Genomic DNA, 10,962 nt, shown 5'->3' on the forward strand with positions numbered 1-10,962 from the left:
TCTATGATGTTTTCTGGCCTTTTCCCCATAGATGAGAATATTCTGGAACCAAACGGCCATTCAATGAATGGCTCAACAGAACAAATTATCTACTTATTAATGCTATTCATTTAAAAATATATTAATATTGGTTGCAAAGGCCATTTCCCTGTGGGGAATGAGAGAGTCGCTTTCCTTGCGCTGCGGCGGTGACTGGGTCTTCCTGCTCCTGCGGCGCTGCCGGACGCCCGGATGGTAACCATCTGTGCCTCAGTCGCCTGGTGCCCAATCCACGATGCCCCCTAAGAAACAGGCTCAGGCTGGGACTAGCAAGAAGGCGGCACAGAAGAAGAAGAAGATCATTGAGGACAAAACTTTCAGTCTAAAGAATAAGAAGGGAGCAAAGTAACAGAAGTTTATTAAGGCTGTCATTCATCAAGTTCAGTTTGTTCAACAAAATCCACGCCAGGTAGCACAAAGTGAAGCTGAATTCAAACGTGTAGTTGCTGCACAAAAAATAAGTGAAGGTGCAGATCCCAGGTCTGTGGTATGTGCATTCTTCAAGCAAGGACAGTGTACTAAAGGAGATAAATGTAAGTTCTTTCATGACCTGAGTTTGGAGAGAAAATGTGAAAAACGAAGTGTTTGCATTGATGCAAGAGATGAATAACTTGGAAAAGATACTACGGATAAGTGGGTTGAGAAGAAGCTGGAAGAACTAGTGAACAAGAAGCACAGTGAGACAGAAAAGGAAAAAAACAAAAACTCAAATAGTATGCAAGCATTTCCTTGAACTGATTGAAAATAACCAGTATGGCTGGTTGTGGGTGTGCCCTGGGGGAGGGGGGCAATTGCATGTATCGCCATGCATTTTCATCCTGGATTTTTGGGAAAAAAGACAAAAAGAAAGAAGAGAAAGAGAATGAATTTCATTAGAAGATCTAACTGAAAGAGAGCTTTCTGCTTTAGGTCCACATGCTACCAAAATCACCCTAGAATCTCTTCTTCCATGGAAGAAAAGAAAAAGACAAGAAAAGATTGAACAAGATACGGAAAGAAGGAAAGCCGACTTCAAAGCAGGGAAAGTGCTGGTGATCAGTGGGCCTGAGGTGTTTGAATTCGGTTCTGAGCTGGTCAATGATGATGATGAGGAAGCAGATGATACCCGTTAGATTCAGAGAGCAGGTGGTATTGAGGTAGGTGATTCTGTGGGTATAAATGACAAAGACTTAAGCTTGTAAATCCCAAGAGGTGGAAGAGACAGGTATTACTGTAGCCAGTCTTGAAAGATTCAGTACGTATGCTTCAGATAAAGATGAAAACAAATTAAGTGAAGCTTCTGGAGGTCAGACCAAAAATGGTGGAAGAAGTGATTTGGAAGAGGAAAACCGAGGTGGGGGGCAGGAAAATGGGTCCATCGATGCTGTTCTTGTTGATGAAAATCTGTTTACTGGGGAAGATCTGGATGAACTAGAAGAATTAAGCACACTTGGTTTGGAAGAATGACACCAAATACATCTGAGGGAAAAACTCATGTGTTGAAACTGACTACATTAATTATTTTTCTCACTAGAGTCACCAGGATGTTTGTTTTCCATGCTGATTCTGGAGGGATTACTCTCCTCCAAAAAGGAAATATTCTCCCCAAATCTTCTCTTCTGACTTTGGCTACATCTGAGTAAGTTCAGAGTAGTTCTTAAGTAGTCCTTTCAGAAAATGATTGATGTTTTGACTGTTCACTCAAGTAGGAAGTATAACTGCTTTTCCAGCTTTTTGTTCTCATTGGGCGTGTGTTATTACCACAGATAACAAATTCATAATATCGTTTGATGCAGTTTTGAGTTATTTCCTTTGTATTTATGTTTTAAAGACTGCTTAAAGTGAGCAATGTACTTGATAAATGAAACTGCATATGCAGATCCAGTATTGTATATCTTTGTACAATTAGATGGATGCTGAAAATGAGACTTTGTTAATCTGACAGGATCAGCTACAATGCCCTGTATTAATTAAGCTGTTAAAAGTTCTCCCTTTCTTTGCCAATAAGCAAAATCTGTCATACATTAAAAACATTCATATTGAGAGAAATTATATTAAAATGTTTTATTTGATCTAAAATATTAAAAATATAAGATATCATGGAATGCTTATGTACAAATACATATTTACAGAAGATTTGAAGATGTAGAATAAAGCCAGCTTCAGTGCCTGCATATTTAGTCGTGTGGTGTATAGGTAGAAGATGCAAATTTTATTTTGAATATTTCCTTTGTTGAAATTTATAGCTTCTAAAGTAACTTTTGTTATTCATTGCACTTAATCAATCCTTTAAAAATTTAAATTAATAAAACTCTCCTTGATGTACCTGAGGATACATTGTTAGGATCCCAGATAAGATGGCTAACTCGGGAAGGTCATAAGTTCAAGGCCTGTCTTGAGTGATTTCAAGGCCACTCTTGTATTATTTATATTAAAAATATTCTAGGGGGCTGGGGATGACTCAGCAGTTAAGAGCACTGGATGCTCTTACAGAGAAACCAAGTTCAATTCCCAGTACCTACAGGATATTTAATAACCATCCTAACTCAGATTCTGGGGGAGTTCAATGCCCTCTTCTGACCTCTGCAGGGATTGCACAACACAGATGCACCTACCTACATTCAGGCAATACAAACATACACATAAAATAAAAATAACAAATGAAATATTTAGCAAATATTCTAGCAAAACATATAAAAATTGCCTTTTTCTTTGAAAATTTATATTTTTATATTGCCAGAATTCTGGTGCTACTGACTGAAGGCTCTATTTCAGATTTTAACTACTTTTTATTATTTTAATTTTATGTCTATGAGTGTAATGTGTGTATGTAGGTGAGTGCACCTAGTCATGCACTGCCTGCAGAGCCCAGATGAGGGCGTTGGATGTCCCTGGAACTGAGTTACTAATGGTTGTTACCTACCATGTGGCTGCTGAAAATCAATCTTGGAGCCTCTGCAAGAGCAGCCAGGGATCTGAAACACTGAACCATTTCTCTAGCCCCTATTCCAGATTTTTTTTTAATTTTTACAAAAACTTTATTGAGAATTTCATACATGCATATAAGGTGTTTTGATCAAACCCATGCCCACTCCCTCCCCTCCAACATTCCCCCCTCTTAAGAAGTAACCCTAAAATATTTTAAGGATTACATGCAAGCTCCCAAATACTTTTGACATTTTTGGCCTTTGGAACAGAGTATGTTACTAAAAGGCCCAAGAACATTTTGACTTTTAGCCAAGAGACTGGCTACTTTTCTTTGGGGTCTTTTTACTCTAACGGCCTAGCCAATTCTTACCTCCTATTCTTCTCTGTTTAGATCTTTAGCCCATCTTTTAATTGGATCATATGGTTTTTTTTTTTTTTTTGAGTTCTTTATATATTCTGGATGTTTAACCTCTGTCATATGTGTCACTAGTGAAGATTTTTTCCCATTCTGTGGGTTTTCTCCTCAGTTTTTTGATCGTTTCTTTTGCTGTGCAGAAACTTTTTAGTTTAAGGAGGTCCCACTTATTGATTGCTGACCTTAATTCCTGAGCAACTTCTGTCTGATTTAGAAGTTCCTACACCTATATACTGTAAGATACTGCCAATATTTTCTTCTAATAGTTTTAGGGTTTCCAGTTTCACATTGAGGTCTGTGTTCCATTTGGAGTTTACTTTTGTACAAGGTGAAAGATAAGGACCTAGGTTCATTCTTGTACAGGTGGAGATCCAGTTTTGCCAACACCATTTTTTGAAGATGCTGTCTTTCCTCCGTTGTGTGTTCTTGGCACCTTTGTCAAATATCAAGTGGCTGAATTTGCGTGTACTTAGGTTTGGATCTTCAATGATGTTCCGTTGATCTATGTGTCTGTTATTGACCCAGTACCATGCTGTTTTTATGACTAGGGCTCTGTAGTATACTTGAGATTTAGTATAGTAATTCCCCCAGCATTTCTTTTTGTGCTCAGTGTTGGTTTGGCTATCCAGGGTCTTTCATGCCTCCATATGAATTTAAGGATGAATTTTTCTAATTCTGTGAAGTATGTCATGGGGATATTGATTGGGATTGCATTGAATCTATATATTGCTTTTGGAAGTATGGTCATTTTTACAATATTAATTCTTCCAATCCATGAACATGGGAGGTCCTGCTGTCTCCTGGTGTCTTCCTCAATCTCTTTAATGATTTAAGGTTTTTACTTTAAGCTGGGTGTGGTGGTGCATGCCTCTAGTCCCAGCACTTGGGAGGCAGAGGCAGGTAGATCTCTGTGAGTTCAAGACCAGCCTGCTCTACATAGTGAGTTCCAGGACAGCTGGGGCTACAGGGAGACCCTGCTTCAAAAAGACAAAAAAAAAAAATCACTGTAGAGATCTTTGATGTCTTTCATTAGATTTATTCCAAGGTGTTTTAATTTTTTGCAGCAATTGTGAACGGGAGCATTTCCTTGTATTCTTTCTCTAACTGCATGTTATTGGTATATATAAAGTCTCCTGATTTTTGTAGATTGATTTTTATAACCTGCCAATATACTGAAAGTGTTGATCAGTTCTAGGAGTTTTCTGTTGGAACTGTTGGGATCTCTTAGGTATAGTATCATATCATCTGCAAAAAGTGATAGTTTGATCTCTTCTTTTCCAATTAGTACTCTTTTAATTTCCTTCTGTCTTATGCTCTAGCAAGAGTTTCAAGCACAATGTTGAAAAGAAATGGAGATAGTGGACATCATCGTCTGGTTCCTGAATTATTGGGAATGCTTCCAATTTTCTCCATTTAGAATAATATTGGCTGTGGGTTTGTTGTATGTAGCTTTAATATATTGAGCTTTGTTCCCTCCATTCCAATTCTCTCTAGGACTTTGAACATAAATGCATGCTCTATTTTATCAAAAGCCTTTTCTGCTTTTATTGAGATGACAATGTGGTCTTTGTCTTTGAGTCCATTTATATGATTAATGATGTTTATTGACTTGTGTATATTGAACCATCCCTTCATCTCTGGGATAAAGCCTACTTGATCGTGGTGGATGATCTTTTTGGTGAGTGTCTGTATGTGGTTTGCAAGTATTTTGTTGAGAATTTTTGCATCTATTTTCATTAAGGAGATAGGCCTATAGTTTTCTTTTTTTGGTTGTGTCTTTACCTGGTTTGGGTATTAGAGTGATGCTGGCTTCATAGAAGGAATTTGGGAGTTCTCCCTCTGTTTCTATCATTTTGAATAATTTAAGTAGTATTGGTTGGAGGTCTTCTTTAAATGTCTGGTAGAATTCTACTGTAAATCCATCTGGGCCTGGGATTTTTTTAGTTGGGAGGCTTTGTACTAGTGTTTCAATTTTCTTATATGTTATGGGTCTGTTTAAACTATTGATCTCATCTTTGTTTAACTTTGGAGGTTCCCATGATTTCAGATATCCATCCATTTCTTTTATACTTTCAGATTTAGTGATGTATAGGTTTTTAAAATATTCCCTTATAATGGTCTGGATATTTTGGGTGTCTGTTGTGATGTTTCCTGTTTCATCTCTGATTTTTGTTGGTTTGGATTTGCTCTTTCTTTCTTTTGGTTCACTGGCTTAGTGGTCTGTCTATCTTGTTTAGCTTTTCAAAGAACCAGCTCTTAGATTCATTAATTCTTTGTATTGTTTTCTTTGTTTTTATTTCATTAATTTCTGATCTACCTTGAGTTGCAGTCTTAGGTCATTTATTTGGCCTCTTTCCAATTTTTTAATGTAGGTACTTAGAGCTATAAATTTCCCTCTTAGGACTGCTTTTAATGTGTCCCAGAGGTTGTGTTTTGTTGTATTGTCATTTTCATTGAATTCCAGGAATTCTTTTATTTCTTCCTTAATTTCTCCTTTGACCCTCTCATTGTTTAGGAATGTGTTGTTCAATGGCCCCAAATTCATGTAGTGACTAGGTCTTTGTCCAGTGTTGATTTTGAGCTTTATGGCTTTATGGTCCGATAGAAGGAGTGAAATTATTTCATTATTTTTGTATTATTTGAGGTGCGTTTTGTGGCCCAGTATATGGTCAATTTTTGAAAAAGTTACATGAGATTCTGAGTAGAAAGTGTATTCTTTGGTGTTTGGGTGGAATGATCAAAAGATGTCTGTTAGGTCCATTTGATGTATGGTATCATTTAATTCAGATGTCTCTCTATTTATTCTTTGTCCAGTTGACCTGACTAATGGAGACAGTGGGGTATTGAAGTCCCCTACTATCATGGAGTTGGTGTTAATCTGTGCCTTAAAGTCCTGTAGTGTTGTTTTTATGAATTTTGGTGCATCAGAATTTGGTGCATATATGTTAAGGACTTGGTTAACTGTTCCTTTGATCAGTTATTAGTTTTATTTTGAAGTCTATTTTGTCAGATATTAGAATTGCAACCACTACTTGTTTCTTAGTGCCATTTGCTTGAAGTATTCTTTTTCATCCTTTTACCTTAAGGTAGTGCCTGTCCTTGAAGGTGAGTTGGGTTTCTTGCAGACAGCAAAAAGATGGATTTTGTTTCTTAATCCATTTTCTTAGCCTGTGTCTTTTGGCTGGGGATTTCAGTCCATTGATATTCAAGGTTATTATTAAAAGATGTGTATTGGTTGCTGTCATTTTGATTGCTGTTTGTGTTCTCTGTGTAATTTTGTGTTTCCTAGATTATATCTTTGTACCATTCTCGAGGTGAATTAAGCATTCCTTTATATCTCTAGTAAACACAGCCCTATCTTTCCCAGTGAACTGGGCATTGAATATTGCTTTTCTCATACCTAGTTAACTCAGTAAGGCATGTCCCTCTTTTATAGTGCCCCAGCCCCTGCTAATCACGAGGGTCTCCATTGGTGATTACCATGTATGTTTAATACATAGCACAAGCCATTCCATTATGGACTGCTCCCTCCTGTATTGGCCTAAGTTGAATAGCCTATATCTCAAGGAGAGATGGGTGGTTATATAACTCAGCTGTGAAGCTTATGAAGACTTAAACTGACATTATTTGCTCCCATGTCCCATATCCTCAGGAGTCACACGGTGAGCAGCTTTGTGATTGCTTGTCTGAAAGTCTTTCCTAGTTTCAACAGCTCCAGTGTGGAGTATTTTCTCCTAGCCACAGTACTGTTAACTCTTTTTTCTCTCTGCATTGAAGGTTGTTGAATCTGAGGGACACATTTAGCTACTATTATTTTTAGGTTGTTTCTTTTCTCATTACTATTTTTCTTTTTTCTTTGGTCCATTGACTCTTTGTTCTCTCACTTTATGTAAGTTAAAATATCCCATTTTTTCTCTTGTAAGCTCTGAGGCTGAGACTGAATTTGTCAGTAATTCCTTAGTCTCTTCAGCTTCAAGTAGAGCTGTAATTGTTTCAGACAAATATTTTATTTTGCAAAGTGGCCACACCTCTTCTCTGGGCTTCTCTTTTGTGTCCAAGGCTTGTAAATTTTTTTCTAGTCTCTTTATGAACTTTAAGGAATTCTCACATACAAGGAACTGAGGTATTTTACATTTATAGGACACCTGTGGCCCAGGGATTTTCCCCTTTGAAGTCTATCCACGTCCGCATGACCCACGTCATTCTGGTTATATATTCTGTGATCCATTGTATAACCCATATGACCATCGCTAACCTCCTTGCTTTTCCTGAACTTCTGTAGTTTGTTGTTTCCAGAATCATCCTGCTGGACTGTGCCAGTTGTTTCACAAAATTTTCCCCTTCCCCTTCTTGGGAGACTCCTGCCTGCCCCCTCTGAGGGCCCAGAGGTGACACACCTACATAGGATATTCTATTTGGATTTTGCATAGTTTATATGGCATTTGAGAGGGGGTGACTTAAAAAACACAGATTCTTACAGGCTTTTCCTCTTCCATATTTGAAATGCACGTGCTATGTGTCTCCCACCCTTGGTCTCTTTCACTTGCTGCTTGCTGCTTCCAAGATGGTACCAACTCCTCCTCCATTTTCCCAGTGTGTTCTAGACCCAACACCTCTTTTCCTTAAAGGATGCATTTACACAACAGAAACCTGGAAACAAAGAAAGAATTTGGAGTGTTTTATTTGCAGCTCCCAAGTTCCTATTATGTACATAGTAATATGCAGATATATATATAATATATATATATTATATATATATTATTTCATCTAGACTATGAGGTTGTGAAATTGCCTACATGTACCACCCCCCACCCCATATCTCATGAGGATGGAATATAAATAGTCACTTATTTAATGTTGATTCCTATAAGATGTAAACATTTCAGACTAACTAAAATTATAAAGATCAACAGTATAAGAATAAAATTTGGTAATTTTTTTTAGAAATAAAAACAGGAAAGAGAAATTTAATTCCATTTCAGTATCTTTTTTGGAATATAGATATTTTATTTTATTAGACAATATACCCAACTAAGAGACACTTAACAAACTGCCTGTTGGTAAGAACATGGCAGCATTGATATAGACAGGGTGGATCCAATCACTGGTGTACCATTTTAAGGGAATTTTTTGTTTGTTTTGTTTTTTCTTTTATTCAAGCTTTTTAATTAAGTTTTTGTGAATTTAATATTTTAAATACTTTTTTTATTTTTTTTTATTTTATTTGTCGGAGTGCTTTGCCTGCTTGTAGGTGCACCCACGTTGTGCAATGCACATGGAGGTCAGAAAATGGTATCCAGTCTCCTGGAACAGGAGTTACAGTCAATTGTTAGTTGCCATGTGGGTGCTGGGAACCAAACCCAGGTGCTCTGCAAGAACAGCCAGTGCTCTTAACTGCTGAGCCAACTCTCCAGCCCCATTTTTTTTGAATTTCATATAATGTATTTTGAACAAATTTAAATCCCCTCCCCTATCTGCAACCCCTGCCCAATATCATGTAATCTCATACATACATATTACAAGGTCTCTGGATCTTCAGCTTCAACTTGTAGGCAGCTGATCTGGCTGGCAAGTCTACCCTGCCTAGCAAATGTTTATTGCATTTAAAACCTAAGCATGGGGTGTCCTGGGTGTACAACTTACCAAACTTTGCAAGTTTCATTATCTTCCTGAGCCTCCTGAGTTTCCTTGTCTTCTGTGGAGAATGTGTCCTCGGACAAGACTCCTGTATTAAATTCCACCCACCTAGGGCTCAGAGACCATTGCAGAAAAGGGGGCAGAAATATTATGTGTCAGGGAGGAGATGCATGACTGTATGGAAACAGCCATACAGGCTCCTGCGACCCTGCTCATGTGAACCTACAGCAGCAGTTCAGAATGCACGAGATCTATGCAAACTCAAGCAGATAAAAACCCAGCATAGAACTGTAGAAATGGACAGCAGGCCCATATATTAGCTGAAGAACTATTGACAGCTGATTACTGATCTGTGAGGAAGAGAGATCTTAAAGAGACGACTCTACATAGGCTGACTAGACCTCAGTGGATGAACTTTCACTTAGGGATATCTGGGAACACTGACTTGACTTAATTGAAATCACAGAATGCATGAAACACAGTGGGAGGGTGCTAACGAGGTATAAAGAAGATTAAAATGTTCTGCATGAAATATACAAAAATTCAATTAAAATTTTTACAATAAAAAAGATCATTTGCTAGTGGTGCATAATGGAATTCTGACTTCTGTGATGCTCTCAAATTCACAGTACCTTCTTTTTATACTTGATAAAACAGTGATAAAGCTATCTACCTTTCACGATGAAAATTCTGCATATCTCTACTAAATGGATGACTATTAGAGGTTAAAGGGACATATCTTACACTTGTTTAGGCATTTGTGTGGGGGTGTGTGTTTCAATGTATGTACATTTACAAACAAGAATTTTTTTCAGCTTCTAGACCAAGCCACTGCAGCACTACAGGCACCATACTGTATCTTAAAAACCCAAGACCTGGGTTCTAATGACTCTCTATTAGATATTCCTGTCCATTTCTGAAGTGTCATTAGGACTAGAAGTTACTTGTGTGACATTTTAGCAATGAATCAGGTTTCAGTCTGCTCATGTCCTGAGGACTTTGTCAAGGCTAAATTTAAAAATAATGGAATAATTTATTTGTTGGAGTAAATTTAACGATTGCACCATGTTGAGTTTATGGCACGTTCATTACTGATGACTCTTATGCAGGTCTACAGTAAAAATGAACAAGAAGGGCAGAAAGAAATGAAAAGTGTTAACTTTAGAGAGGAAAAAGGCATTAGGAAGTATGATGCTGTCTTAAGTCATATGATTTCAAGAGGCAGCAATTATTAAGATTATCACTTTTAAAGAGAAGTCCTCTGCTCTGCAAAAGAAAGATAGGAAATGTGCCCTTAGTCAAGAAACTCACCCAGGTAAATCTCCAATATTTACAGAGAAGTAGTTTAAGGAGTTTTCTGCTTATAAAGCATGCAAAAACTGCTGCTACTCTGGCAACTGAACATGGCAGTGTCATCCACACAGCACTGTCCTTGGAGACATGAAAGATTCAAGACTGAGCGGTTGTGCATCTATCCTTTGTGGTTTCAGAGTAACATGTGGCAGAGTTGGAGTCCCTGCAATGAAGCCCTAAGAGACTATTGCCTGAAGCTGTGAAGGTGAAGTTTTGTGTTGCAGTGGAGAGCCCAAGATTTTAGAGACAATGTATTAGTATGTTTTCAATTGCTGTGATACAAACACTGACCAAAACCAACTTGGAGAGTAAATGGCTTATTTTATCTTATACATTCCAGGTCACAGTTCATCACTGCAGAAAGCCAAGGCAGGAACTCAGGGCAGGAACTTGGAGCACAGGCCATGAGGGTATGCTGCTTACTGGCTTGCTCTCTCACCTGCTTTCTTATACAACACAAGACCACCTGGCAGGGCTGGCACCACCTAGAGTGGGCTGGGCCTTCCCACCTCACTCAACAATCAAGAAAATGCCCCACAGATATGGCCACATGCCAATTCAATGCAGGAAATTCTTCAACTAAAGCTCCCTCTTCCCAGGTGTGTCAAGTT

The 10,962-nt window shown here is 37.9% G+C and overlaps 1 pseudogene; it reads left to right on the plus strand.

Annotated features, from left to right (window-relative positions):
• Positions 1-274: 274 nt before the first annotated feature.
• LOC103730708 lies at positions 275-1,485 on the plus strand (annotated as a pseudogene).
• Positions 1,486-10,962: the final 9,477 nt, after the last annotated feature.

The sequence above is a fragment of the Nannospalax galili genome, unplaced genomic scaffold (genome assembly GCF_000622305.1).
Source record: "Nannospalax galili isolate Female #2095 unplaced genomic scaffold, S.galili_v1.0 scaffold873, whole genome shotgun sequence".
Taxonomy (NCBI): Eukaryota; Metazoa; Chordata; class Mammalia; order Rodentia; family Spalacidae; genus Nannospalax; species Nannospalax galili.